Source organism: Sorex araneus, chromosome 7 (assembly GCF_027595985.1).
Source record: "Sorex araneus isolate mSorAra2 chromosome 7, mSorAra2.pri, whole genome shotgun sequence".
NCBI classification, from domain to species: Eukaryota; Metazoa; Chordata; class Mammalia; order Eulipotyphla; family Soricidae; genus Sorex; species Sorex araneus.
Window position 1 is genome coordinate 5,198,645 of NC_073308.1, and position 6,984 is coordinate 5,205,628.

Genomic DNA, 6,984 nt, shown 5'->3' on the forward strand with positions numbered 1-6,984 from the left:
AAGACATGTGACAGGGTGGGTACATACCAGGTATGTGCATACCAGGCTCTGAAACAAGCACCTTGCCCATTGTTCAGGTACAATGGGAGGGTTATTGCCACAGAGCCTGTGGGTTCTAGCCACAGCATTGCATGTGGTTCCTGAGCAAGGAAGGAGTAGTCGCTGACTGCGGAGCCAAGCATAAGGTTTGAGCACTGCCGGTTGTGGCCCCTAAACCAACAATAAATAAATAAACTACATAGTATTTCTTTACTTAGTTAACATTATTCCTGAGCAATCCTTCCTCCTCCTCCATTTAGTTTTGGGGTCACACTCAACAGTGTTCGGTACTTACCGTAAGATCTGTATTTGACAAATGTTTCCCATGGTCTTTGAAGGACCAAGTAAGCACATTAATAATAGTAATAATAGTAATAACAATAATAATAATAATATGTAAGATAAGTTAGACTAATATTTTAAGAAGTTAATTCACCTACTAACAGTTTCCAAAATGATATTTTCTAGTTTGCTTTGATATAACGCTATCCTCATGAAACCAAACTTAAATTTAATAAGCTTAAATTTGTTTTCTATCATTGCATGGCTGATTTACATATAGTTTATTTATCAATGCTTTTGAAACTTGTAGTTCTTGGGTAAAGTTGCTTATTTCTTTGTAGATCTTTTTTCAGAATCTTCTGGGATAGACACTGGGGAGTTCCGCTTTCAGAGTTTTCATCTATTGCCTAAAGTTTTTATACTATGTTTTGTTGTTTTTATAAGGTTTATTTTGTTTTTATTTACTTTTCTGCTTACTGGGTCACACCTGACAATGCACAGGAGTTACTATGACCTTATGCACTCAAGAATTACTCCTGGTGGTGCTTGGGGAAACATATGGGATGGTGGAATGGAACCCGGGGTCGGCGCGTGCAAGGCAAATGCCCTGCCCGCTGTGCTATGGCTCCAGCTCCTACATTTTAATCTTATTCTTGATAAGTTTTATTTTTTTGGAGCTCCAGATGCTAGGTATTCACTTGACTTTTGATACTCTGTTAACCTCTCTTAACTCTTCTAAGTATCCCCTAGAATTTCCATGGGCCTAAAGCAAATAAAAAATAAATTTAAAAATGCTTATAACCTGAACAATTAGAACATATTTTTCATGACTTAAGCCAGTGATATGAGACGTATCTTAAAATCAAAAGAGCAAATATGTTTGTCATCACTGTTCCCTGAATAATACAAATGAAGCTGTAGCATTTTTACATTGGCTCCCACATGGCCTGATATATCAAAGAACTACTGAGTCAACATAAAATCTTTTTTTTTTAAGGCCTTGAATAGCTTTATTGAAATCTGTATAAATAAACATGCACATTTCAAATGTAAACTCAAGTGAACTCAAGTGCAGACAAAATTTTAACCTCTGTCATGCAGGAGGTTAGTTTACATTTAAAAAAAAGAGAGAGAGAAAAGAAAGAAAGGAAAAAATAAAACTCAAAGCAGCTTTTAAAATACCAGGATGAAAAACCAGCTTTAATATCAAGGTATAAAGCAAAGCCATGATCAACATACCTCATTTATCCTGGTCAAATGCATATTTTTTAAACTTTTAAATGCTAACATAAATAAATATTTACCAAAATGTGCACTCACAGAGTGAACTTTTATTTACAATACACAATTTATAATCTATTGTATTTGATTAGTTCAAGTGAAGAACATTATACTTTTTGCTTTAATAACAGTGGGACACAAAACAATTTCTCAGGTAGTCAATATGTGAAATGTGTCCCAGTATTTATATTTTCTATTAAAGGCAGTACTGTATGCCAATTGACAATACATTCTTTTAACTAGATCAAAGGGAAAAAAGCAGCAAATGAAAAATGTTACAAATGTTCACACATATTTTTGGCATCCTGAATCCTTGAACGTGGTGAACTAAAATCAAATTCCAGGTTTTTATGCTTTATATACTGTCCAGCTTCAGATTCTGGAACACGCAGATGCCACTTCTCTTCTAACAAGTCACCTTCTGAGAAAAGCTGTAAGGCTATGGTGAATTCCATCAGGAACACACAAAGAGAGTTAACAGACCTACCTTTAAAGCCAATTGTCCATTAATTATTTAAAGACCAGTATATGAAAAACACCTCAAAGCATGATGTAATCATTACTACTGATACAGAGTACAATTAAATCTTTCCTTATGTTACAATAATTCATAGGTTAGAAGTTGCCAAATTACAAAAAAATGGGGTAGAGAAAAACAGACAGCAAAAATTTTGAATTTGGACCAACACCAAATTAAAACAAATGAATTTTAATGTAAGTAAAAGAAAATTTAAATGGCGGAGGAACAGATTCTAAATGCAACAAAAAGAACATCAACATCAAAAAAGAAAAAACCTTACATATAACAAAAATGACTTTAGATGAAGGGTGAAATCTAGAACCTGTTTTCTACAATAGCAGTTAGATGAACATAATATTCTAGTTTTAATACTATGAAAGGAAATAACTTTTTCAAGACTTCCATGTAACATGATTCATTTTTTAAAAATAGGTCTACATTGATTGCCAGGGATAGACTTGAAAATTTGGTTTTCCAAGGATACTACTGCAGTATTTATGCCACATTGATACCGCAGCTAAATATCATAATAGTATATGTAGCAGCCTAATGCACATGATCTAGATTATCCAAAAACTAAGTTCAGCCATAATTTTCTTGCAGTATATTAGAGCAAAATAAATGACCAACATCCACAAATTTAACATTTGTCATCAGTTAACTCACATCCAAAAAATTAAAGAAAACATAATTCATCAAAACAGCAGCAAACTTAAAAGGGATTTATTTGTGATTTCCTATATATATTTAGCTTGTAAAGACAAGACTGTAAATGTATTAAGAGACAATTTCTGTTAAAGTTTTCATTGTGTTTCACTTCAAGTACTGCACAAGTTAAAATCTGATAAAGGATTTACATTCGGTTATCTGAAACTTCCCATCTCAGACTCGTGTTTCATGTGGTGGGTGACTCCATCATCTCCATAGACACCACCAGCAGGAAAGTCTCTCCTTTATGGCTTCTGGGACTCTCGTTAGTTAGTGTGCATACAGTTTTCGTTTTCTATGTCATTGTCATTATCATTGCTATCTTCGTCACTTTCTAACAGGATGCCCGTGGCAGCGGAAGCACCTTTAGTTTCTCGGTCAAGAGGGAAAAAGCCAGTTCCACTGAAAGTGTCTTGCCTCTGGTAGAAGAGCACGTACGCAGCTTTGGACACAATCTGATCTTCAGATGCTGTCGAGACACTACTGTCATCAAAGTAGTACCATTTCCCATGATCTTTATTTTTTGCAAAAGCAGTATAATGTCCTCCTCCCATCCCTCCACAGTGGTTGGAAACGGCGATCAGATGATAGCGGCAAGGACCCGCGTTTGGATTAATTAGGAATTCTGACATATCCAAGTCACTTATAGGAAAGTCAACTAAGGTATCCAATTTATCTCTCATGTATCGACTGTAAGAAAATCGTTTGAGATGTACCACAAGTACTGGAGGCAGTGACCATAAATCTAATTTCTTTGTGGCTTGTTGATGTTCTTTACAATTTGGACAATACCAAGGATCCTCAGCACCTAGCTTTTCCTTTGTTGTAAAAAGCTCAATGCAATCTTTCAATTTCACAAAGGGTTTTTTGGGAGGCTTATATTCCACACTTTCATGTTTCTCAAAGTCCTCAGCAGCATTTTCATCAAAGTATCTTTTTTTCAAATCAGGATCCCAATCCAAAGCAAGAAAAGATCTTTCATCTAGCCTAAGCTGCCTGTCATCAAATCTTATATGCCGGGTGTCATCTTTGATGTAGTTGGTATCGGTATTGCCTAAATTGTTGAACTGGAATGTAAACAATCTCTTTTTGTGTGTCCCGTGAGTTGACCTTTGCAAGTTTCCTCAGTACATAATCCATTTTCAGAATCATTATCTCCTCCAACTGAATCTTCAGACTGACTGTTTTCATTCTCAGAGGGAAGTTCTTGATCTTGGCTGGACTCATCATCTGGCTCATCTGTTTCCATTTCACTTGGGGAGCCTTCTTCATGGATGCCATTGGGGCCGTTCCCATTACTATTTTGGTCCTTACAGCAATGTAGGGATCCTTCAGTTTCTTCAGTTTCAGTGGATATTTTGACATACCGGCACATTCTCAAAAGTAGAACATTATAGGGTTTATCTTCAGTATTGTTTCGTGGTACTGCTATAAGAAAAGGCTGACCAAAAAGTGAGGAACCAGTATGGTGTGTGTAACTTGAATGTCTAAATTTTTCTCTTAGGCAAACAGGAATAATCACATGCTCTGTATCTTCTGTCCTATTGATGTTAATCTCAAACACATAAATATCATCTCGCTCCATAATACTACTAAGGTTTTCATCCATGGCAAATATTCTGTGAAATCTATGATTGTATATATCAGTGACTATCATCTTATCTGCAGGTACGCCTGACAAAGTACAGAGTGCCGTACAAAGATCTTGTATGTTTCCAATTTGGGGGACAACCACTTTGTACTGCATAGGTTTGGTAAGTGGATCCATTCTAACTAAGTAAACTTCTAAGGTATGCTCTTTTTTCATGGGCAAAGGAAGTGTCAAGTAACAAAAAGGGTCAAATGTGACTGAAATCTTTGCACATTCAGGACATACTAACGTTGACTTGAAAAGGCCATGAAATATGTCGACTATGATAGAATCATTTCTTTTTAAATGATTTTCCCAGGCTTCTTCAGCAACCACCTTATCTGGCCTCCCATCGGCGTCTTTTAGTTGTATGTATGGTTTTTTCCTAATTCTATTCAAATCCTCATGTAGACCATCCAACAGGAAAGCTAGTAATTCTTGACAGTCTTGCTGCTGGTATCCAGAGAACTGCGGTGCAAAACGTCCTACTTGTGTCTTAAAGGCTCTTGGTGTGACGTAGCTAAATTTTCCAGACCACATTTGTTTGATCAATTCAGCATAAGACTTAGCTATTTCACCTCTCATTCCTAAGGGATTGTCAAAATTCAGTTCTTCTTGATACTTATCATTGAGGAAATATTCAGTAAGTGGAGGTGTGTTGCTCAAACACTGAATAGCTGAGTTCATGAAGCAGGTGTTTCCCAAGTTACTCAGGCCACAGAGGCCTGGCTGCTCATTATTTCTTCCAGGTTCTGAATAATCATAGTTCTTATAAGCAGTATATGATGGAAGACAATAATTTGAGTTTTTCACATTTCTGTTGTTGATGTTGTTATAATTATTTGATAGAGATGAAGGAGATATCTTTGGTAAAGTTGAAAAATTGGATGCACCTGGGGACTTAGGAGCAGAAGGACCCCTTGGCCATGTTCCATCTTCATTTTTCTGTTCTATCACTAACACCTGTCCTTGGTATAAACCAGCATCCTGAATAGTGCTGTCTGGCTTATTCAGTGGCTCAAATGTATTACTCATGTATTTGTTCCACAATCTTGTCTCCTTCTCATCTGGAATATTGAAGATTTTTCTGATTTCCTTTTCAATTGTATCTATTGTGTCAGCTTTGCTAAATCTTCTAGTTACAACATTATTCATGTTGCCATTTTCACAAAGCTTCAGTTCTGTGAGATATACTTCTACTTTGCAGTGCTTTACAAACAGACCCTGTTCAACCACCTTCCGTGCTATTGGTTCTTGCCCTTCCATCAACGTGTACCAGCTGACAAGTTTATTCCAGCCCTCCGTTGGCAATAATATGTAATCCAATTCATCCATAAGATGCTCTTTGAGTGACTGGGCATCACCATCTTTGAGAAGTCCAGAGTTATCAATAGGTCCAGGATATACATTTTGATCTCCCATCTGGTATTTGTCCCAACTGTCAAAGCCAACATATTTTTTGCACTGTTTGAACCAGCGACTATCAACTAGGTACCAGGTGTCCCCCTTCCGGAGCGAGATTTTGAGCAGCGTCGCGATGTCCGAACGCTGGATGTCCAGATCCACCGCTCCGCCTTCCGCCATCTTCCCCCACTAGCGGCCAACAGAAAATCTTTTAAATAAAACAGCGTAATAGGGAAAAAAATCTAAGAAGTTGGGGCCATTTTGACATTTTTAAACTTTTCTCTTTTGTCCAAACGGTCTATGTCATACTGATTTGTATTAAAAATAAAATAACTCTTCAATGCAAACCGTGTTAAAAGAAAAAACTCATGATAGCAAAGATGGAATCTGATTGGAGAGAGGGAGGATAATTGCTTCCAGAAATCTACCAAATTATATTCTCAGAGAAGAGGAGGATACATCATTTACATGTTTGAAGTGATTTGTATGTAAATAAATGAAACAATATAAACTGTCAGTAAATTCACCTGGAGAGCTTGATTGAATATTCGCTAATAAATGAGTAGCTTTCGTGTAGTGTGTTTCTAGTTTCCTGATAGTCTTTTAATATTTTAGTATATTCTTGGGTGTTCCTATCTGTATTATATTTGGCTATTTTGCATTGCAATATCATTTGTTGATTTTCTAGCATTTCCCAAGCGCGTAGAGTACATCTCAGAACTTTTAATCTTCGTTGATTCCTTTTCTGATGCCTCTCGAAATATAAGAAAGATTCTTCTAAAAAAGATGCATCCAGAGGGGCATCTATGAAATCATTCATATCCACGTTGTGCTGCAAAAATAAAAGAATGGTTTTTGTAATAGCAGAATTAAACAGAATGGCACAATCTAAACCCAGTATCAACTTCTGAAATTAACCCTCTGGCCACAAAGTGTTATCTACACTGAGAATAGTCCCCAAACACGAAAGCCTGTATTTCTCAGAATATCAAGAACTAATGAAAACCATCAAAGTTGAAAAAATGTCTTTTGATTCTTATGTTTTCTTTTCATACACCTAAAGATATAATTGTATACTCTTGTTGTTCTGAGATTGCTTCACAGTGACCCTTCATGAATA

The 6,984-nt window shown here is 36.3% G+C and overlaps 1 pseudogene; it reads right to left on the reverse strand.

The window, feature by feature from the left end:
- Positions 1 to 207: 207 nt before the first annotated feature.
- LOC101547692 (ubiquitin carboxyl-terminal hydrolase 15-like) lies at positions 208 to 6,653 on the reverse strand (annotated as a pseudogene).
- Positions 6,654 to 6,984: the final 331 nt, after the last annotated feature.